Source organism: Carassius carassius, chromosome 20, assembly GCF_963082965.1.
Source record: "Carassius carassius chromosome 20, fCarCar2.1, whole genome shotgun sequence".
In the NCBI taxonomy this organism is placed as follows: Eukaryota; Metazoa; Chordata; class Actinopteri; order Cypriniformes; family Cyprinidae; genus Carassius; species Carassius carassius.
Window position 1 is genome coordinate 14,881,415 of NC_081774.1, and position 24,235 is coordinate 14,905,649.

Below are 24,235 nucleotides of genomic sequence, written 5' to 3' on the forward strand. Positions count from 1 at the left end.
ACCAGGCACTGGCATCTGGGAAAACATCAGTGAACTAGCAAAACAACATTTATTATTAAAATTCAATTGGTTTTTATTAATTGACCTCTAAAGGACTGTTAAATCTGAGACAGCTCTAGAAGAAATAAAGTCACACACATAACTACAAAATACCGTACAGTACATGCAAAAATGATTATGTGTCAAAATCAAATCTTTCCCAAGTATTGATTGAAACTGTAGTGAAAAAGAATGTATACAGAGGTAATTATGTAAAAATGTTAGAGTTATAAATAAGAGTCCTTTCTTTTATAGCTGAACGGTTTCAATGTCATGTCTACAAAACATTGGCATTAGCTGATTAAAACAAGTTATCCGGAAAATTGCATTGCAAGGATTCCATCACAAGGACAGTGCAGCTGTGGGAAACAAAGGTTTTAGAAGAACACAGAAAGCAACTGTAGGATAGGGTTGCTGACTTCAGTTCAGCTTTCAGCTTTATTTTGTAGTGCATGTCTTTATTATTTTGAGGGGGTTAGAATTAGACAATAATATAGGTACGTAAAAGTAAAAAACTCAATTACTTCCATAAACTGTTTGAGATCAATTCTGTTGAAGATGGATGGATAGATGGATTTTTATTTAGTACTCTGTATGGCTTTTACTTCACAGTGGCACAGTAAATCACTTCTAAAATGCATTAAATGTTAATTTGTAAACATTTTTTCTTTTTTTATAGTTAACTATTTAATATCAACAATGCACTCTGAACTATAGCACAGAACTGATATAAACGGCATAATATTAATTTGCGATAAGCTGCTGTCAAGCACAAAGGAAAATATACATGACTGGGGTGGGTAATTAGAGCTTTAACATAATGTACAAATTGTACAGTACATATATTTATAGTGAAGCTGCCATGAGCAACTGACAGATAAAGACTTTGGGTGCAATACATACAGTTGTGTTCAAAATTATTCAACCCCCTTGACTTGCAAGACAATTTGCTGTGGAGGATAACATTTTATGAAATCAATTTAACAAAGGCATCAGTAAAGTATTAGAGAAAGTTTGTTAATACACTTTTGAGTGATTCTGAGAATGGAACATTGATGAATCATGATAAAATTCGAATTGGCTCTAAACATTCATGTTCAAAATTATTCAACTCCCTTTGTGCAGAAAGGGAGAACAACTCCCTTTATTCTTTAAAATTACCTATAAACGCTGTCTGTAAGTGTTTAGAAGCTTCTGTCACCTCTCTACTACAGTTTTGGCCCATTCCACACCTGAAAAAGCTTTCAGATCACTGATAATCTTTGGTTTTCACATTGCCACTGCTTTCTTCAAATTCAACCAGATATTTGAAATGAGAATTAAGCCTGGAGACTGAACAGGTCACTCAAGTACATTCTTTGACTGATCCCTGAACCAAGCAGTAGTAGATTTGGATGTGTACTTTGGTATGACTGGCCTGCAGGAAAGTCCATTGATCATCAGCTTCAGTTTTTGCACCAAAGGCATCACAATTCTTGTCAAAATGGCCTGACACTTTAAAGAATCCATGATGTCCTTCATACAGTCATGATTTCCACTTCCTTCTACAGCAAAGAAACCCCATAACAGGACTGATCCACCTCCAAGTTTGAAGATGGAGATGGCGTTCTTCTGCTTATGAACTTTGCCTTTTTTTGCAGCAGACATACCGCTGATCCATGGGTCCAAAAAGTTTCAGTTTGGTCACATCACTCCATAAAACATTCCTCCAGAGCTCCACAGGTCCACACAAATGAATTTTATCAAGTTCAAGTTGGCTTTTTGTTCTTCTTGATCAAGAGTGGTATTTATCAAGATGTCTCAACATGAAGGCCATACTTGTCTAGTGTTTTTCTTACACACTGCATTGAAATTGTTTTCCTCCTTTCATCGGGTCATCTTGCAAGTCTTTGGCTGTACATTGCAGGTTTTTTCTCAGTTGCTCTGATTAAACATTTTATGATATTGTGCTTTTTCTTCCACAACCTCAAAGATTTTCTGGTAAAACACACTTTAAGCTAAGGAATAAGGCTGAGAGCTGTGTCTCTAGGAACTTTCAATGTCTTGGAAATCTTCATATAGCCTTAGCCTTTCTAAAGTACTACGATATTTATTCTCTTTAGCTCTTGTGAGATCTCTGTTGACATTTTTGCTACTCAACTTCAATACATGCATTGGCCAAACTGTATGTGTAACAGCTCAAGCTAATTCTGTTTTTAATAGAGTTTCTAAAGGCTTAATTGTGTTTTGAGATGGTTTTATTCCCCACCATGCAAATAAGTGATTTAAAAACAGCAATGTTGAATAGGGGTTGAATAATTATGACATATCAGTATTATTAAAAAATCTTATAACTCAAATATATTACATTATATATTGACAATATCCCTTTTAATATGCCACTGAACTGTTATAGATGCAAGTTTTATTAGATCCTGGATCTTCAGAAAAGCTTGTATTTGTAAAGTACTGCAGTCTCTAGGGGGTTGAATAATTTTGAACACAACTGTATATGTTGAAAAACTATAGAAATATCACCATTAAAATTTCTAATAAGAAAATTGTAGTTTCAGCACAACATTAAGGTGTCAACCCTGTGACTTTTTTTGAAGTTATAATTATATTACAACTTTTGCTTGAGATGGCAAAATGCAAGTTTTGAACATTTAAACAGGTTATTTCTAAATAACTGTATATAAATATACTTTATCAAACTGAAAAAGGAAAGTGTCATGGAATAACCCTGTTCATAGCTCTGTTTTACTATACTTAATCACCAATTACCCCTTTAATTCACAGATGTACCCCTTCATGTTTAATTCTTATTTAATGCATTTCATTAACTGTGCTTATTCAGTCTAGTCCAATTTTAACAGGGGTATTTTAAATTATTTTCTTGATCATACTTATGATATAAATTAACAAAGAATTGCATTAATTTGTAATATGAAATGTAGATAATAAGTGACCACAAAACCAGTCTCAAGTTAAAAAGTTTTGAATTGAGATGTATACATCACCTGAAAGCTGAATAAATAAGCTTTCCATTGATTTATGGTTTATTAGGATCAGACAATATTTGGCAATATTTGAAAATCTGGAATTGGAGGGTGCAAAAATACTGAGAAAATCTTCTTTGAAGTTGTCAAAATGAATTCTTAGCAATGCATATTACTAATCAAAAATTAAGTTTGATATATTTACGGCAGGAAAAAATCTAAAATCTCTTCATGGAACATGATCTTTACTTAATATCGTAATGATTTTTGCCATAAAAAAGAAAAATCTATAATTTGACCCATACAATGTTTTTATTGGCTATTGCTAAAAATATACCCCAACGACTAAAGACTGGTTTTGTGCTCCAGGGTCACATATGAGGCTTTTAAATAATCACAGTGCAGTGTCAGGTACAGATTTATCCTCAACATGTTTACAATGATACATTGTCTGAATTGCAGGTCATTATGGTCATCTGACTTTGTTTAATGCGGCTCCATAACGTCACCCTTTGTTTAGTGTAGTGAGCGATGAGCTCTCCTAAGCAGTGTGAATGTACTAAAGGAAACGGCACACCACTGAGTTTTCAGACTGCCAAATGACCTTTTAATGATAGAGCAAGCATTTGAATGAGGATAATTAAAAAGCTATTGGATTGGATTTCTAAGCAACTATGTGGAGTGATAAGGAAGATTATGTTGCTAAATCAGGACAAAAACCCCAATGGCGTGGTATTTCCCAGTTGGGTTCCGTCCTTTAAATGTAAGCACTAGAGTTGTGAAGCCATTCAGGATAACCATTGTTCATACTGTACTGCATGTGCTGTACTAAATGAATGCAACATGCATTAATTTAGCTATTAAGGTAACACAACACATTGTTGACTTGACTCTATATCTGAGCAGTATTAATGCTCCCTTTGAGCTATACTGAACACAAGACATGGTTTGGCACCTTAATTCAATAAAACCAAAACCACTGATTTAAAACTTACATCGAGTGGTTAATACTTTTCTGGCAAAGTTCTTTCTTTGCAGTATGTTGTTTACATACACTAAACGTACACAACACACACTGTGACAATCTTAATACAGAGTAAATTTAAAGCCATTAAAATAAGCATAGATGCAAAATACAGAGATAATTTATTGTGAATATATTATCACTATACAGTATCTGGTCCCCCCAATGCTGATTCTAGACTTTTTTTTTTTTTTTTTTAGATTTTTGAATAAAGTGTCCAAATTCAAACAGAAATTTAACACAGGAAGTCAAGGCTCATCATATCTTCTCTTCTTTTCATTTCACCCTGAAACACATCTTTAGCCATTTTCTCTCATCCTTCCCTGCACCAATAATGCTGAGCAAGTAAATAGAGTAGGAACTCATCAAGAAAAAGAGACGGTATATAAATATTTCAAAGAAATGCTAGCTCTGGTCCCACTAACACAGGCTAAAATTCAATACTGTAGGTAGACAGATAGACAGATAGATTTGCATGGAAAAGAGAAACTGGTTACATGGCACCATGGACTAGAGCCTTGTTTATACTAACTAAAATTAGTTAAAATGAACTGAATTCGATTACTTTACCTTTATACCTTTTCAAAAATAAAAATCTACATTTTGACTCTGTTGTTCTCTGAACTTTTATTACAAGCCAAATGAAAAGTGGAAAACAATAAAATCAGCATTAGGCTGTAACTTTAGCAAAGGGACAGGCCTGGTTGTGTTTTATCATATTAACTGTAAGCTATTTTATCTGACAAGATTGAAGTGAGCTCCACATGAGATATGTTTAAAGTCAGTGCAGATGTTATCTGTCAGCACACATCCTCCACTGATTAGCCGCTCAGCCCCCAGGGCTTAAGAATTCTTCATAGGCCCAGCATTCGTGACACTACTTCATTTTTCTTTCAGTCAAGCCGTGATTACAGCCTGGGAACTACAGACCACAAAGACCCCTCTCTAGCCAATCAACTGAGAACTCAAGGTTTCTCAAGAAAATAAAAGTCATGACATCAGAAAAACAGGTACAATGATGTTCGCAGGTTCTAAAGATTTTTCATGCTTTTTTCCAGCATCTATCTTCTAAATTACTAAAACAATTAAATATTACCAACATGCATAACAAAAAATCTGCCAATATACAATGTATAGGTGATTCTAGGGTTGTTTCTCCACAATGTGATTTTGTGGGAGTGGATGACACTCTTTGATGTTACAATAGCTCCAGCTCTTCAAAAGTAACTAGGCCAAATGCCAATCTGCCAATTTCTACATTTTAGTATCTATATACACAAATCAGCCATGTGTGCCTACCAAGCTTATTTAGCTTATCTACTTTATCCAGCTAGACTTTTAGTCAAACAGCTTCTCCAGAAGAAATGTCAGTCCACAAGCTAGACTAAAATCAAACCAGGGTAAACAAGCCTGGACCAGCATTGAAATTCTTACTAAAGTGGCCTTTTTATGCTGGTGTTACATCTTACAGTTTCTTTAGACAAAATACATGGCTACTTTTAAATGACTGATTGATAACAATGTTTCTGGGCCCAGATGGTGTACAGTATAACAACAGGGACTAACATAACCATGTTAACTAGCCACATTTTGACCCCTAAATGAGACGGAAGTGCCTTTCACTATAAGCTTCAAGTTATGTCCGAAAGATCATTTCCAGCCCAGAGTTTCCAAGTTTAGGGTTAATCAGTGAGAAAACATGGTGGCTGGAAATGGATGCATCATCTGTATTAACAATAAAAAAATAAATAAAATGTATTAATAAAGTCTTTTTTACCCATTTGCATTTGCAAAACATGCAAGCACTGTACAATTACAGAATCTGCAGGAATTAGATCAAAACATAAAAAAGTAAAAACATGCCAGATGCTTATTCTTTATTCTTCATTTTGTAGGAATAGAGAAGTACAAAAAAAAATCATCAAAATGATCTGAATGCAACTGATGTCATAATTCTCCTGATTTTTTATTTCCATGCTAAATACACTGCAACTTATATAAATAAAATGGGCATGAAATATTGATTTGAGCTGAAATTAATTTAGTTTGCTGGAAGAAAGACTCTGGAGTGAAATTTGTTGCCAGGGACAACAAGCAAATTTACACTTTAGCATCATTACACATAAATATCTGATTGCAGAATGCCACAATTGGCTAATCAAAAGCACAATTCCAGTGTCTGCATACTGCATATATGGTGGATGGCCTAATGAAACCATATGTTGAGTAATGCTGTTTATACTCTCACATCAATCTCTGCTTTTCAGCTGCCGTGCACAAGAAATCACAGAGTGGGGGAAGGAAAAGCATCTGTAACGCAGTTCTAATGGAATCAAAAGGTTAGCGAGCACTGGCTCATTATGTCACACATCGGGCAGTATGCAGAAATCCATTATGCATCAGCACATGAAAACGAGGAAATGCAAAGGAGAAGAAGAGATAAGGGAGGAGAAATGTCAGAAAGCTGAGCCGCAGGCTGCATCCTCCAGTCCGCTTGGGATACGTCAGAGTGTGTGAGTTTGTGTGCGCCAGTGTGTATGTATGTCTGCGTATCTTTGGGAGAAAAGAAGCACATTCCCACCCACTCATTCCCATGATTCAACCGAGCCTGCACCAGGCGTAGGCTTGAGAGAGAGAAAAAGAGCGACAGAGAAAGAGCTCTCTTTCAGAGAAAGCGAGAGAGGAGAGAAATGGAGAAGAGAGAGAAGCAAGCAAAGGAGATGCTTTGAGAGAGAGAGAGAGAGAGAGTGCAATGTTCCTTTCAGCTGGTGTTCAGGCAGTGCTTTGAGGAGAAATGCTGCAGGGCCAAGGATGGGGAGAGTTGGGCAGGTTTGAGGTGTTTTTGCACCTGATGGCTTCAGCTCGACAGGACATGTCTTAGGAGTATTATTTCCACTTGTCAATGTATTTTCTTACAAAATCTTGGTTAAACTGAGATAGGTCACTTACGATGGAAAGAAATGGGATGAACAAAATGTGAAAATATTCACCATTTCTATAGTACAGGCATAAGGAGGACAAAAGACATATAGTACATGGTTACAAGTTTTCGAGTGTGAAAACCGCTGTTCAAATATTTGTGGAAAATTATTTGTAAAAATATTTAGGACGAATGCATAGTGGTACTCTTTTAAACATGCTTCAAAGACTGCCAGAAGAGAAGAAATTGCTGAATAAAGCAGTGATTTTAGTTTTCTTTGCGCAGCTAAGCTCGTAACTTCATAAAATTAAGGTTGAACCATGGGCTATTTTAATGATGTCTTTACTACCTTTCTGAGTCATGAATATGGTAGTTGCTTGGCTGTCTATGCAGGGTCAGAAAACTCTTGGATTTCATCAAAAATGCCTATTGTCTTACAGGTTTGGAATGACATAAGGGTAAGTCATTAATAACAGATTTTTTTTTGGGGTGAATTATCTCTTTTAATCCAAAACATGACCAACTGATTCACAACAATTATGAGTAATATGTGAATTGTGGTGCTCTGTTGTGGCAATGGTGACTTGAATGATCAAGTAAACCCGACTGATTCAGTTATTCAAGTGTGGGCTTGTTAAAACGACACTAAAATCCATCATGTTGTTAAACAGATTTGCAAGAGCACAAGATGACAGGATGACAGGTCTCTTCCTGACAGACTACAGGTGTAACATCAGTCCCAGTCAGGTGGGGCCTCTCAGTGTCAGTCAGGTGTCCCAATAGATCACTGTAAGATCATAACTCTTCACATTTTTGTCAATCACTGCAAACAGGTCTGGATCAAAAGATCATCTGCCACTGGGGCACAAATGTCACCCAACCCACTCATGATGCCACATGACGCCCTCGATGTGAAACATTTTTTTTGCGATTATGATACTGTGTAAGTATCTCTACCTGTTAAAAAGAGTTAAAAAGTATGTTTAAAAAATATATGTTATTAGGAACTGCTTCATAAAGTATGTTTTAGGTTTTCAAGATAGTCTGACATTTGCTGTTCCTAAATGCAGAGCAATGACTGAATATTTATTTACAGAGCAAAAACTCCACCAAAAAAGTCAGCCAAAACTACATTTACACTACATGCCGAAATTGCACATCTATTCCTGATAGCTAAATAAATACATTTATTCATATAATAATAATAAAAATAAGGCTGATGTCCTATAGCATGTGCCCCACATGCCTTGTTTGTAATCCTGCCATAATTGTAAATGATTAAAATCAGACTCTCACAGTTCAAGGACAGTACATACTGATAAAAAGTATGAAAAAAAGAAGAAGTGCGTCTTCAGCTGGGAAAATGTCTTGCAAGTATTTCTGCAGCACATGCAGCTGGTAATAGCCACTTGAATTCCCCATGGAATATTTTCTTCAGGTCAGGTTTCATTAATGTGCGTTTCTATCTCTCACATACACACACACTGAAAAGAAGGGAAAAAAGAAACAAACAAACAAACAAACAAATATCAAACAGGCACCCTCTTCACATTTTCCTGATTCAAATGTCCTCTGTTAATGTTTAGTGCCTTAAGTAAGATGATTGGGGGAACATAAAATTTCATGCAATTTGCATAAACAAATTCAAACTGCACTGTACTGTTAAGTCTTGTGGGAAATCTAACAATAGAGCAGATGGAATTAGATGTACATGAGTGTCTTGTTTAAATTTTACTGAGAATAATGTTTGAAAATGTCTGAGTTTGTTTGGCTAATTCTACTTTTATGACAATCATGTTACACGAATTGGGCAGTGGCTCAGTGGTTCATGTAGGTTGTCTACAAACCGGAAGGTTGGTGGTTCAATCCCCGGCTCCACCTGACCAAGTGTCGAGGTGTCCTTGAGCAAGACACCTAACCCCAGCTGCTCCCGACGAGCTGGATGGCGCCTTGAATGGCTGACACCGCATTCGGTGTGAATGAGTGAGTGAATGGGTGAATGTGAGGCAACTTGTAAAGCGCTTTGGATGGCCATGTGGTCTGTTGAAAGCGCTATATAAATGCAGTCCATTTACCATTTACCATTTATGAAAAAGAAATGAGACACAGTCATCAAAGTTGTTATTTTGCATCTCTAACAGCCTGTGCTACCATGGACAGCTCCCACATTCACACAGGCATCAGACTCTAACTTCAGCACCCTGGTCAGCTCCCCCAATATAGAGCACACAAGGTGGCCTGCTCTATACTGTAGCTTAGCACCCTATCAGCCCACGTTCGGTGCAATTTCCTTCAGAGGGTGCTAAAATGGCACCCTCTATTGAATCCACCAGTAACAGTGTAGAGAAACACTCGTCAATTTGCTTTCACACTTGCAAAATTCTCTGCTCTCTTCACATTGGGGGAGGAACTGCTGTTTTAGTTTCTAATTTGTCTATTGAATGTGTTATTCAATAGTGCTTTCAAATCTGATGCCAATGAGGTCTGTAAGAAGCCTTTGAACTGGGAATTTTAGTCATCGTCTGTTGGAAGACATTTGTTTTTTGTGGAGACTGAACTGAAGGTTCTTCTGAATGATGGAAAAAAGGGGACAACCTCATTGTGTTTTTACAGTATTTTAATTTGTTTTGCAATTTTTAATGTATCTATTGAATGTGTTATTCAAAAGTGCTTTCAAATCTGATGCCAATGAGGTCTGTAAGAAAGCCTTTGAACTGGGAATTTTAGTCATTTTAGTGGAGACTAACTAAACTGAAGGTTCTTCTGAATGATGGAAAAGAGGGGACAACCTCATTATGTTTTTACAGTGTTTTAATTTTACAGTGGGCCAGTGTTCAGGACAGTTCAAAAGCAGAAATGTAAAGCTCACATTTTGTTAAAGCATTTACATTAATAATTCAGCACAAGCCCTTTTATTATCTGAGCTGTAAAGTTGTCCATAGCAACCTTTTTAAGGCGGGAACACTTAGTTACTTTACAAGATACCTGGTTTACCGAAATTATAAAAACTATATATTCTGCAACAATATTTGCCTTATTTTTCAACACAGAAGCAAGTTGTTTTCTGTAAATGTGTGAGACTTCTGATTCATTAGCCAGTGTAGGTAAATATCCAGATGAATAAAGTGCAGTAAATGGTGAAAAAGAATGTAAAATAAAATAAAATACAATTCTAAAATATTTTTTATGATTACGATTACAAATTAAAACAATATGATAACAAAGACAAGTTTGCAAAATTAAACATCTTAACAGACTGCACAGCAAAATAACTGGAAGCCCCTACTTAACGTAATGTAAAAATAAAGACACAACTGCATTGACCAGCTACCTGACGGACTGATAAATCATAAAAAGTAGTCATTGGCTTTAAGTGCAGCTGTTGATTAGCTCTATCTCTTCAGGACATTCGGTATAACACATATTCTAAGATGCTAATTTGGTGCTCATAAAACAGTTCTTATTAATATCAATGTTGGAAATATTTGTGCTGCTTAATATTTTTGTGGAATCTATGTAACATTCTTTTCAGGATTTGTTGATCAATAGAAAGTTCAAAGGAAAAGCATTTATTTGAAAAAGTATTTTGTGACATTCTGAATTTCTTTACTTTTGATCAGAGAAGAAAAAAAAATCTTAATGATGCCAAGCTTTTGAACAATATTATTTGGTAACACTTTAGATTAGGTAACACTATTCAATATTAAGTACATGTAGTTGCTTATTAGCATGCATATTACTACCATATTGGCTGATTATTAGTATATATAAAGCACATATTTAATGCCTTATTATTACTCCCACCCAATACATGAACTACAACAACAACTAAATTACTATCAATAACCAGTAATTAGGAGTTTATTGAGGTAAGAACTTTAATTTCAATATTGTGTCTAGAGGTGTTCTCTGTAATCGACGTAAGAAAAAACATAGGCATATACTTGGCAAATAAAGCTTCTGATTCTGAAAAAGAGGAAGTGTTCACAGCGCTCGTGCCTCACATGTGAGCACTGAATCAGTGACGCTAGTAACTACTAGCTTGACTCATACGTGTGTTTGTAGGTCAGAGGTAATGATGGGGAAAGGAAGCCTCTGCTGCGAGACAGAGTTTCATAGAGTGTGCAACCATTTTTCATTCAAGGTGCCGTGTAGCAAAAGATCGGACATGAGATGCTAAGATACAGGATATGCTTAGTAAGGTTGCACCATGTTAATATGAAGTGAACACACGATTAAAAACATAATAAAAATGAATCAACACAAGGAAAATTTTTCCGTTAAGATGTGTATGGCAGAAAGGAAATTCATTAAGTCTGTTACAAAACCTAGTGAGCTGCTTTGCTACCTACTGCCTACATAGAGAGCTGCCGTCTATGACAGAATCCAAACTGAAATAGATCTTCATAAGTGACTGGTTTGGAACACACTACATAGACAGCAACTCTGTGCATCATACATGTAGAGATTTGAGTCACAATTGATTTCAAAATGGGTGATGACAGAACACACACAAATATACATACACTCAAAAGTTTGGGGTCTGTAAGATATTACGTTTTTGATAGAAGTTTGTTATGCTCGCTAAGGGTGCATTTATTAAAGATAACAGTAAAACTAAAATTGTGAAATACATTGTGATGTAAATTTTTTTTTACATTTTGCCACTGTATAATGCATATTAAAATAGCATTTATAAGCACAGTTGCTTTGTTTACAGCGGCAACCATATAAATGCTATATTTCTGCTGTTCCATAAGCACCACCTGCTGGCAGAGAGTGAATTTGCAGTTCTCATTCAGCCCATCTGCTGTTTTTGTTTCGTGCAGATATGTTAAATGTAGCATAGTTTTACAAAACTAAAGTAAGGCCATTCTGTTTTTGCTCCAATTTTGAAATCTAAATTTTGATTAAAAACTGCACGATGCATTTTTGTTTGAATTTTGATTAAAATAGAGTGGCTGCCTCTAAGTTTAAATGTAAACTACACACTCAAAGCCTTAGTTTGGTTATATAAAAATATTTATTTTATTGGTGTATTTATTAAATATTTCACAAAGAAATATGAAACATTTTGCCCAAGCAGACATAGTGTTAATTTCGTCAGACGAGACGAGATGAAATATGTTCGGCAACGACCTTTTTTTTTATTACTAAGATGAGACGATGACAAGACTGCACCACTGTCCAAAAACGCTGACTAAGACTAAATTAACATGCATTATTGTTGACGAAAAAAGACGAGACGGAAATGTTTTGTATAAAATAAAAACTAAGCAAGCAACGATGACGACATGATAGGTCGAAGGAAGAGGCTCGATATTTGTGTGTTATAGTTAGCAGCGGTCTGTTATCAAGAAATAAAATAGTGTGTTCGTAGAAAGAATTCGTCCACACGCCGTTTAAAAAAAAAAATAATAATAATTCAATAAAAAATCCTGAGCGCAAGTCCACCATCTAGGCAGGCTTTTTGTGTTAAATTATATTTCCTGTCGCTACGCAGGCTCTTTTATTGTACATGACAGCTTATGTCCCAATGACCGGTCTTTGCATTACGATTAAAAGCAGTATCATGTTAATCATTTGTGAATGTGTCTCCTAAATCAGAAATTGAAAACCAGACACGTTTAACATTTGCATTCAACAAAAATCATTCAACAAGTGTATTTTGTCAGGTAATTATGACATTTAACCAATGTTTGAGACATGTGAAGCACTTTTTTTACTGTAATGTTTATCAGTAATAATGTGTTATTTAAAAAAAAAAAGAAAATTTTTTTTTACTAAAACTAGACTAAAATGACGAGACTTTTAGTCGACTAAAACTTGACTGACAAAAAAAGATATGTGAATGATTAAATATGACTAAAACTAACACGGACATTTGGCACAAGGCTAAGACTAAATTAAAAATAGGTGATGAAATTAACACTAAGCAGAAAAAAATAAAATGACAGTGAAACCTTTTAATAAAATTTTTTTTTGCCATAAATCTAATTTTGTTTTAAAAAAGTAAGAAAATTGTATCGGGACATCATAATTCATATCACATCATGAGTTAAGTGAATCGTTACTCCTCTAATTATTATCAATGTTGAAAACAGTTGTGCTCCCTAATATTTTGGTCGAAATCATAACATTCTATGATGAATAGAAAGTTCAAAAGAACAACATTTAGTTTGAATAGAAATCTTCTGTAACATCACAAATGTCTTTACTGTCAGTTTTGATTAACTGAATGCATCCTTGCTTAACGAAATTAAAGTTCATTTAAATGCCAATTATCTATATACCTAATTTGGAATAGTACAGACAAATTCAGGGTTTTCTATTATTTTAAACTATTATAATCACTATTTTATTACTCTCTCTCATATCCATCTTAAATTGCTTAATACATTCTGGAATTGCCTTCTTCATTTAGGATACATGCAATGCTGCCTTTGAATATGGCCAAAGCAAGGTATTTTAGGACAATTCATTTGCCTACCTGGAGGCAGCTGATGGGGTTTTGTAGTCATTCTGTACTGAGAGCATGTTGAATAACTACTGCCTGAAGAGAAATGTTAGCATAAAGATATCTATAATCAGGGGTGCACATAATTTTTTCAGCCTGGTTCTCATAGGAGAACCTGAAGATTTGGTTTGGTCCTCACACTGCATATAGCGTGACCCATTAAATACAGTATAACTATAAAAAATGAATTAATAATAGTTATAATATTATTACATTTTATTTATTTAGTTTTAAGTAAAATAATAGTAAATAAACTAAATAATAGTGTGTGATAATATCATTAAAAATAAAAGGCAGTCCTAGTATTAAATACAAATACATTTATTTTATAGTAAACTTAAAAATAAAATGCTAATATTTACTACTACTTTCTTTGTTTGCCTCTTTAAGAAGAATCGCTTTATGTATTCCCCAATTTTAAGTCTCTTTGGATAAAAGCGTCTAAAAATAAATAAATAAAAGCATCATATTCAAACTTAAAATTAGCAGGCTTTTATTTTGGCAGGTTGCCGGCAAGTAAGTATAAGTGCTTCCGGATTTAGCACTGCTGCTGATTAAAGAGCGTCAGTGGATGAATGTCATTGTTTTGCATTGTGCTTTGAAAACGGCATGGCATAGCCAAGATTTATGCTTTCAGGTGTGATCTAAAATGGTAATTATGGTAATTAACTGCTGTCAACCATGTTGGTATGCAAATGCGCTGTCAGAACATATTTATATAACACATTTTTTATTTCGGTCGCGTATGCGGACCACTTATGTGCACCCCTGTCTATAATCACCATTAAGTGTATCAACGGTATATCCTGGAGTTACTGTACATGCACTACATACACTTAATAATGTCATGCTTTACATTATGTAAAGTTCTCAGATCCAAAAGAAAGGCTAATCACCTTCTAATGCATTTAAATAAGACACGCATACATATGAAATAAAAAAAAAAGTAAAAAAAAAAAAGTAAAAAAAAAATTTTTTAAGTTAAAAAGAAACACGAAAAAAGATGGAAGTCAATGACAGCACATGTTATTTCTATATTATTCTAGTGTACAGTGATTTTCTTCTTCGAGAGTTGGAATCAGTAATGACTGAATCATCTGTCATTTTGATGCAGTAGTGGGATTTGTACTACAATGCGTCATCTATACTCAGCGTGAGCATCATATACCCTTCAGTTCATTGCTGCTGTTTTAAAAATGAGGGTCACAAATGTGTCTCACTTCCATTATCGCTCTAGTGTGATTCAGGTTGTGTCACTAACAAAAAATGGAAAAAAATCACTCTTTTTAAAACTTTTTCAGCTCATGCTCTCATCAGATAAAGCTGTTTTAAATGGGGAGCAGAACATTGGAAAAGAGGGGAAATATGGAGATATTAAACTGAAAATTTAATGAGCAGAGCTCTCGCCACGGGCAACACAGAGCCACCATTCTGAGAAAGTGCATCTCCCACCACGTGTTTCACCTTCTGCTGTGACACGCTCGCTGGGGCCAAAAACGGCTCGTTTCGCTCTCGCTCACAAAAGACGGGCAAGAGCACACATGAATGGCACAACATGACCTATTTTTTAGAAAATGCCCAGCAACTTCCGGCAGCTCTATCACTGAGCTTATGGATGCTTTATTTACAGAGACCTTTCTCTTGAACCTTTATGAAAACAAAACCATTAAAAAAAGGATGGGGAAAAAATTGAAATGCAATGAACAAGCAACCAGTATAAGTTGTGGCATTGTCTAAAACAAACAAACAATCAAATAAATAAAGTTAAAACTTAAAAAAAAAATTATATCATTAATTACAAAATAACCTCATTCAGGTTCTGAACAACTCAAAGGTGAGTAAGTTATGAAAATAGATGAGTAGAAGCATTAGTTAAATAAATAGATACATTAATTAAAGTTAACACTTTAAAAATATATTATTCATTATTACAATATAATTACAAAATAATTGTTACAAAAAGGAACAACTCAAAGGTGACTAAATGAGGAAAGTATATGAGTAGAAGCATATTAGTTAGTTAAATTAATTAAAGCTAATACTTTTTTAAATATTATATTATTTAAATAATAATAATAATAAATTGTTACAAAAACCTCATACAGGTTTGGAATAAAAGTTGAGTAAATGATGAAAGTAAATGAGTAGAAGCATATCAGTTAAGTCCTACTATAGTTACGAGGAATTTTTCTCTAAAAAACAGTCAGGACTGCTAGGCATGCTACATATCATAATTAATATTCATAAACCAAGTTGAAAAAGTTAACATTATGCCCCACCTAAATTTTACATTAATATGTCCTTGTTGTAGCTGTTTAACTTTATTGTATAACTCATACTGTCATGACCTTAAAGAAAAGAACAATACTGATTTCAGATCAAGAAAACAGTAAAATTTTAGTCCTCTGTTCTCCCTCAGGAACAAAAAAAAAGTAATTAATTAATTAATTAAAAATAACAGATCAGAAAAAAATGTGGCATCTTATCTCCTTCGCTTGATGACGGTTACCTCGCAGTCAATGGACGTCATTCCAGATTAGTCATCAAGTACTGCTCTTCAGATCGACTTATACTCAGACGCTGTTGTGGACTAAATTATGTTTCTTTTTAGATGCCGCATTTATTCCAAAGTGTTCCCATAATTATGTGTCACTTCACGTGGGATTCTAATGTTTATTAAAATATATGGATGATCTAGACAATTGATGGTTGTAAGTTTAACAACCTCTCATTTCCAATGGTCCTTTTAGCATAGGGTACATGCTGTTACAACCGCACTGAAAAAAACTAATTCAGATTCATATGTTCTTCCATATTCCAGCATCTATTCTTCCCACAGATTTCAAAAATACTTTAGAAGAGAAAAATTGAAAACTAAATAAGTGTTTAAAATCAAATCACATCTTTTCAAACATGGCAGACCCACTACACAGTGGAAAGATTGTTTTGCTTGCGTTATGGCAGCTGTAGACTGAACATTCATGCAGCACATGAGTGTGATTAAATTAGGCCGTGTCACTACCTCCATTTAACTGGTGTTCCTGCACAGCAAACAGTTCTGTCCTAATGAAAGCAGCCAGGCTGCAGCACTCCAGAAGCCCTTATCAGTGTGTGTCAGATTAGTCTTCTACTGAGCACTCCTAGATAACTTAACAGCCATGACTCTTCTTCAGTGAACCTGCAGACTGTGTGTGGAGCGCTGGAGCCGCAGTATCAGATGATAGTCCTGTGCAAGACAGTTAATCCAAGTACACTGCTGATTCAAAGGAGCCGCAGCCTTGGGAGAAACCCAAGGATGGCATATGGTTCCTCCAAACTCAATATAACTGCTCCTGCTATTCGTCTGAAAGCACTGCGTGAAGCTGCTATGCTAACGCTATGACAACTGGAGGACATTTGTGAGCATCCGGATTGTAATAATAGGTTGTTATTGATTTCTGGTAAAACTAATCTAAACAACCTTAATACAAGATGCAATTTTTACTTGAGGAGCACAACTGTGTAAAGTGTCAATGACAAGAGGCTCACTTATTCTGCTAATTTCTATATATAAAAAAAGTCACATTTATATTGCAAAAAAAATAATAAAAATAAATAAATAACTTGGATGATGTGCATGTTTTTATGTATTAAAAATCTTTTTTAATACTTTGTCCATGAATAAAGTAAAAAATAAATAAATAAATAAAAATATTAGGGTGGTACAAAAGTCCTGATATGAGAATAAGGGGGGAAGCTCATTAAAAGTATTAAATTCTTGAAACTCAGAGAAAAATCACTTTCATGAAAACACTTTTTACCTTGTGAAATATACTTTTTTTTAATATTTATTGAAATGGGTGCACTTATTTTTTTGTATTACTTTTATTAAAATGTAATGATTTACTGTCCTGGAAAACAAATTAAGATATATAATTGCATCAACAGCAAAAGATCTACCACGTTCAAGGCCCAGAAAGGTAGAAAGGACATTGTTAAAACAGTCCATGTGACATCAGTGTTTCAACCTTAATTTTATGAAGATACGAGAATACTTTTTGTGCAAAAAGAAAACAAAAATAACATCTTTATTTAATTATATTTAATTTCTTCTTTCCATGTCAAATTTCTAAGCACGTCTTACGAGTTTGGAAAGGCATGAGGGTGAGTAATTAATGATAGAATTTTAATTTTTGGGTGACCTATTCCTTTAATATACATTTTACATTTATGCATTTAGCAGATGCTTCTATCAAAAGCGACTTACAGTGCATTCAGGCTATAATTATTACCGTATTTTTCGGACTATAAGTCGCACCTGAGTATAAGTCGCATCAGTCCAAAAATACGTCATGACGAGGAAACTTATATAAGTCACACTGGACTATAAGTCGCATTTATTTAGAACCAAGAACCAAGAGAAAACATTACCGTCTACAGCCACGAGAGGGCGCTCTATGTCTTCAATGTAGACTACAGGAGCACTGAGCAGCATAGAGCGCCCTCTTGCGGCTGTAGACGGTAATGTTTTCTCTTAGTTCATTTCTCTTGGTTCATTTCTCTTGGTTCATGTCAAATTAATTTTGATAAATAAGTCGCACCTGACTATAAGTCGCAGGACCAGCCAAACTATGAAAAAAAGTGTGACTTATAGTCCGGAAAATACGGTATTATTTTTTTCAATCAGTATGTGTGTTCCCTGGGAATTTTCTTAAAAAGATACATTTTCAGGATGTTTGGAAATATTTAAAAAAAATCAATAACCAGGTGAAAGCCTAATCTTCTTGTCCTCATCTAATAAACAGACAGTGTTTTCCTTGACAAGAGATGAGTGTGTGTGAGCAGAGGTGTGTGTGCTACCCATCTGTCTGTGGCTTCTCACAGACGATTTTGTGTCCTTCCATGCTGTCCACAATAACACACCAAACAACAGGTGAGCATACTAAACAACGTCCCATCTAATTAAATTATTATTATGCATATTACAACAAGGTCAAGAATGAGGTTAATCTGAATGATACCAAACAGCATTAGCAATCCAAACAGCATTAGCAATCCAGGCAGATTTCCACAGAGCTCATAATACAACACACAATATTTGGGGAACACACAAAATCATACTCACGCTCAATAGTTCCTCATTTTCGGCTGATGTATTCCAGTGCACACAGGAATCCTTTTGTTACAAAACTTCACACCAGCCTGTCGGGGAGAAAGAGAAACAGAACTGTGGTTATTAAATTTAGCAAGAGCGCCAACAGGGACGTTCACAAAGCCAGAAAATATACCGCTACCTAATTTCAGCAAGAGAAGAATAAAATGGGAGAGGCTTTATGGTTCTCATTAGTGTTTATTATCCGAGATGAAGAGAGGGTTGAAGGCAAAGGCACTTCAAACACATGGGGTGAGAGAGAACAAGCAGAGGATTCTTCCTGACACACTCTTTAAAGGCTCGCAGACAAGGCTTGTAAACAAACACGACTCAACAAATATAAAGTGCATTTACAGACAGGCAGATATTGCCCTCGGAAATATGAATGGGAAATAATAAATTAATCATATTTCAGACCACCCAGAATTTGTTAAAAAAGGAAGGGAGCAGGCAATAGGCAAGGATTTAGATTTTTTTCAGTTAAATTTATAAACCTTTATAATTTCAAATAAAACAAGAGCTTTAAATGAGTTAAAATTTGTGTAAAACAGTGTTTAACTTCATGATTTTTCCAGAAACATATTTCTGATAAGACAATACCATGTGTAAATTTTGTGAATTTTACTGTAAGGATGACACTCGTAATGGAATATTTTGGACTGACTAGATTTTCACAATTACTATTTTTGTCTTGTGTACCAGTAGAATTATTTTGTGTAAAATAAGATTCAATTATTAAGATTCAAGAGGTATTTTTTTCTAATCAAGTAAATCACAGATTTTTGTTGCCATGGAGAACACAAAGGTTTTTGTTTCTCATCTCTGGCAATGTTAATATCAAACCACCAATCAAAATCAAAATTCTTCATGGCACTTTAAGGATAGCACTCTGTCATGTCATTTAACTGAGACTCCAAAGAGCCTTTTATGAGCTCCATGGGGAGATATCAGATCAATATTATGATTTCATCCCAACATTTGCATATTGAACTCTTTATGAGATCCTCCACAGTAGCAGTCGTCAAAGCATTTGTGAGAGCCATGGATGTATCTGGACATAACACAAAGACACACACACACGCACACAATCAACTGAGCATTTTTATGATTAAGCCGGATCTTCCTGATTCTCAGGATGCAGCTCAAGACAAGCTGTTTCCTCTGCATCATTATTCACACAGATGAGCATCATTGGCTTTGATCATTAGATGTTATCTTTGATGAAACTCTGTAACACAAATGGGTAAATATCTGCTGAGAGTGAGACGTAATGAGTGGGAAGTGCTGTCTTGATTTCCCAGCTGATCTGAATTTATGGAGGTTTTCTGCCCTGTACCCTCTCTATAGATCCTATAGGTGATCCAGAGTTATTTTAGTGAGAACACTTCCTCTTAAAGTGAAACATACAGATTAAGTCCTTTCACAACCTCTCAGTTGAACAGCTACTGCTGTGTACTAGATAATTTCAAGATTGAACCTTGAAACTCAACAACATCCTCATCCATGTTCCTTTGAAGCGATAGTTCACTTAATGTAAATTCTGTCTTAATTTCCTCACCCTCAAGTTGATTCATACCTTTATGAGTTTCTTTGAACTCTTGAACACAAAAGAAGATATTTTGAATAATGTTGGTAACCAAAACGTTGACGGGTAGTTAATGCAAAAAAAAAATTAAAAAAGTCACACGCATTCTTCCAAATATTTTTCTTTTTTTGTGTGTGTTAGCAGTATAAATAAACTCAAACAAATTTCAAATAAGTGGAGGGCGAGTGATAACAAAATTTTCATTTTTAGGTAAACTATCGATTCAAGACATATGGAACAAAACAAAAGCAACACAATGATAACATATTCCACGTTGATATTAAAATACTTTTTATTTAACAATTTTCACTCAGATGTGATAAATATTTACAAAGAAAGGCAAATAACAGAATTAAAATTTGAATTTCTAAAACAGAAACACTTAAATAGTAGATCAGCATTTTCACAGGCAAACAGGTTCATTAAAAAAGTCAGCAAAAGCAATTCTATATTTCTTGAATAACAAAAATTTTGTTTTTTACAACTCTGAAATTTCTTATTACAGAGTACAATACTACAATAGTTAATGTTCAATTACTATTATTTATTGTCACATTTTCAAGTAACGAGTAAGTAACAAGTCCTGTTTTGACCAACTGAGGAAAAAGCATTACAATAAATCACACTGCCAATGGTGATTTAATCTAATGATCGATTATTATTATTATTGTTATACTTTATTCTCACATTATTAATGTTAACAACATCAGCATTGCATGACTATGAGTATAGTGTGTTTAAGCACGTAGATTTCAATTTCTGAACAGTCTTATATCTAATTGTCATACCATTCAAATTTCATATTAAGAATTATTTTATCCCAAAAAGCAAACTGCCCTCTTCAAACTGGTTGTCTTTAAAATACACATCTTGTGTAATCTCAGGCTATCCGTAATCAGAAGCACATTTCAAAACTGGAATATAATTTAATTTTATTCACGTGTTTCATAAACACATAATCCTTTCTGGATTATAATCCGCCATCAAAATGATACGTTTAATTATTCTAGCTGCTGTGACAAAAGGCTATAAACGATCCGCCACCTGCAAGATCCTCACATGCGACAGCCTATAGCTGGGACAGCTTCTTTATGTTGACGTAATGATGCAGAAGCATGCTCAAATTTCCCATGAAAACCTACATGTACCACTCAAATTAGAAAACATTTTAAACTAACCATTGTGAATCGGGCTATAGTAAGTCAATAGTTTTGAATACTGGCTGGTTATATACTTGCTCCAATACTGATTTTGGCTTGAATTTTAAACCAAAAAAAATTACGGACTGCAGCTTCAAGTAAAATGAAATTAAATGTAAAAACACCACAGCAAGGAACTCTTGTTGACTCTGTTTTAGTAATTAAATAAAGTTTGACCTGGTGTGAAAAATGTGTTTGAAATTTACTTTCCTGCCATCAGGTAATTATAGTCTTTTCATACATAATAATAAAGTGCTGATGTTACTTTGCATACAGATCACACTTACACAGTCCAGCGCCTCAGGCACAAACAAACAATTTACTTTGGACGAATATATTAGCATACAGTACAGTATACAGTGGAATACACTCGCATGCATAAACGACCTCTAATAATGTCCTTGACCAAACAGCACATTAAACTTTTTCAGTATCTCAGCGCTTCGATCCTACACCACAAAAACATACATCTTCACCAGTCACAGGTCTTCTAGAGATGACCTTTGACCCTCACTATTACAGGACAATTACTGTCTTGACACACTGCATATAGAGCTTAGCCTAATTCAATTGTCTGTTATTCTCAGTCCCCGTACTAGAGGCTCTTCTTACGCCCAGCTCCTGTGTGTAAGCACCTGTGATTGATGGAGATAATGAATGAGTCGACATCCATTATCGTGCTGTGGGCTGCTGTGTGAAGTAATATCAAAGCAGGGACGTGGTGGGAACGCTGAGCACTGGATAGGCCAGGAGCCCGACCAGCCAATCTCACTGATATATGGCACCGCCTCAGGCTACCTGGCAAAAGACTAACCCATGCTAATGCAGTATGTTCACTTTTACAGCATGCAGCTCAGATTGCTGTTCTTCACACAGCAGTCAAACTCATTTAGAAATTCAGAGGGGGAATTGTGAACATAGCTACCGTTGTTTTAAAACCAGCACTGATTGACGCCGCATGCGTTAAAATGATAGTTTAAACAAAAAAAATGAAGATTCTGTCGTCATTTACTCATGTCATCCAAAACCTGTATAATTTCTGTGGAACACAGAAGAAGATATTTTGAAGAATGATGGTAACTAAACAATCCCTGTTAGCAATGACTTCAATTGTATGAGGGGAAAATTTTACAAAGGGTGGACAAAGGGAAGCAAAACTGTTTGGTTACCAAAATTCTTCAAAATATCTTCGATTGTGTTCTTCAAAATAAAGTCACACATGTTTTGATTAGCATGAGGGTGAGTAAATGATGACAGAATTTTCATTTTTTTAAACTATGCCTTTAATATTTTTACTTGGGCAATGAAATGTTTCTAGGGTATAGACGAGATCATAAAATGAAGTCATTTTGTAGCCTAATCTTTTCTATATGTTGCATATAGTGCCAACTGAATAAAACTTAGCAACAGCAACCTGAGAGCACAAGATGATTTTAAAAGTTGATTAGTTTGCATTTTATTCTACTAGACTTTGAGTGGAAGGGGAGGAGTGTGCAGTAGGTCAGAGAGAGAGAGAGAGAGAGAGAGAGAGAGACAGAGAGACAGAGTGAAAGAGGAACTGAGAGATGGCATTCGAAACAGCTGCCAGGGCTCATTGGAGTTATATCACAGCTCACTTTACAAGCAGCAGAACTCTGGCAACATGCATCATCTGTACAGATCTGTGGGGCTTTTTCCTCAAAGGCTAATTTGTTAGAAACAGATGATATCAGTATTAAGGAAGAGGGACTGAAGTTGAAATCAGGAATCAGGGAATCATAAAAAACTTATAAACAAAGCTACACCTAAACCACTGATAAATGTCCATTAATAATTAAATCATTAATTAAAATCACCTTGCCGTTTGCTTGTTCCTTCATTCGTTCATTCGTTAAGTATGATAATACCTATTTGTATCATGGCTATTATTATTTTATAACTAAAATGATAAAACTTTTCATTACTACTAAACTACAATACATAACATTACTACTAAATAAATACATTAATATTAATTTGAATAAAATAAAAAATAAAAATAATCATTTTATTGCCAAGGCATCGTTTTGTAGTACATAGATCATCAAAACTAAATAATCTAAAAACTAAAAATTAATTAAATCTATATGAACATGTAAAAATAATAATAAACATTTAAGAAAATGCAATAAAATACTAAAATGTAATCCAGTGAGATTTTTGTATGCACAAGGAGTCTAACAACAGCCAGTGCTCCACACAGAGATCTGATTTCATCATCATCCAGTCCGTATGAGATTACATGCAGAATCAGAAAAAAAAAAGAAAAAAAAAAAAACTGTGGCAACATTGCAAAGATGCTTGAAGAAACCTTGTGCATACAGACTTCTTGTGCATACAAAAATCTCACTGACTTACTAAAGTTAATGACAAAATGGATGTCTGGAAATATAAACTGATATTTCCTACTGACACACTACAGCAAAAAAAAAAAAAATGGCTTAAAACCATTATATTTTGTAGCAAAAATAGTAATGGCCTAAAACTTTTGAACAGTACAGTATATTTATTTTATATATTTTTCGTTTTTATTTACTTCGCCCTTCAGCTACTAATGTAAAAAAATATTAAAAATTAAAAAATTATGGGCTTCTCTGAACACTCCCCCGTTAGCCATCGGTCAAGCAATCATATAAACTCGCTCTCAAACTTACCCTAGTTGAGCCAATGTTGCTATGTCATGCCGGTCAGCCTAATTCTAGTGCTAATGAAAAGCAAGTCAAAGCAGTTTCACAGTAAAACTCATGTCCTTAGAATCACAGCTAACGGTAACGGATATAAACTCTGGCATCTTGTGCATATTAAGTAAATAAGAACTTGAGTA

General features: G+C 34.7%; 1 protein-coding gene across 1 annotated transcript in view; it reads right to left on the reverse strand.

Annotated features, from left to right (window-relative positions):
- Positions 1–24,235, reverse strand: part of cdh12a (cadherin 12, type 2a (N-cadherin 2)) — a 358,772-nt gene that overhangs the window by 18,347 nt on the left and 316,190 nt on the right. The window contains exon 11 of the transcript XR_009422584.1: positions 18,583–18,659. The gene's annotated coding sequence lies outside the window, so the exon portion shown is untranslated. The remainder of the gene's footprint in view (positions 1–18,582; positions 18,660–24,235) is intronic.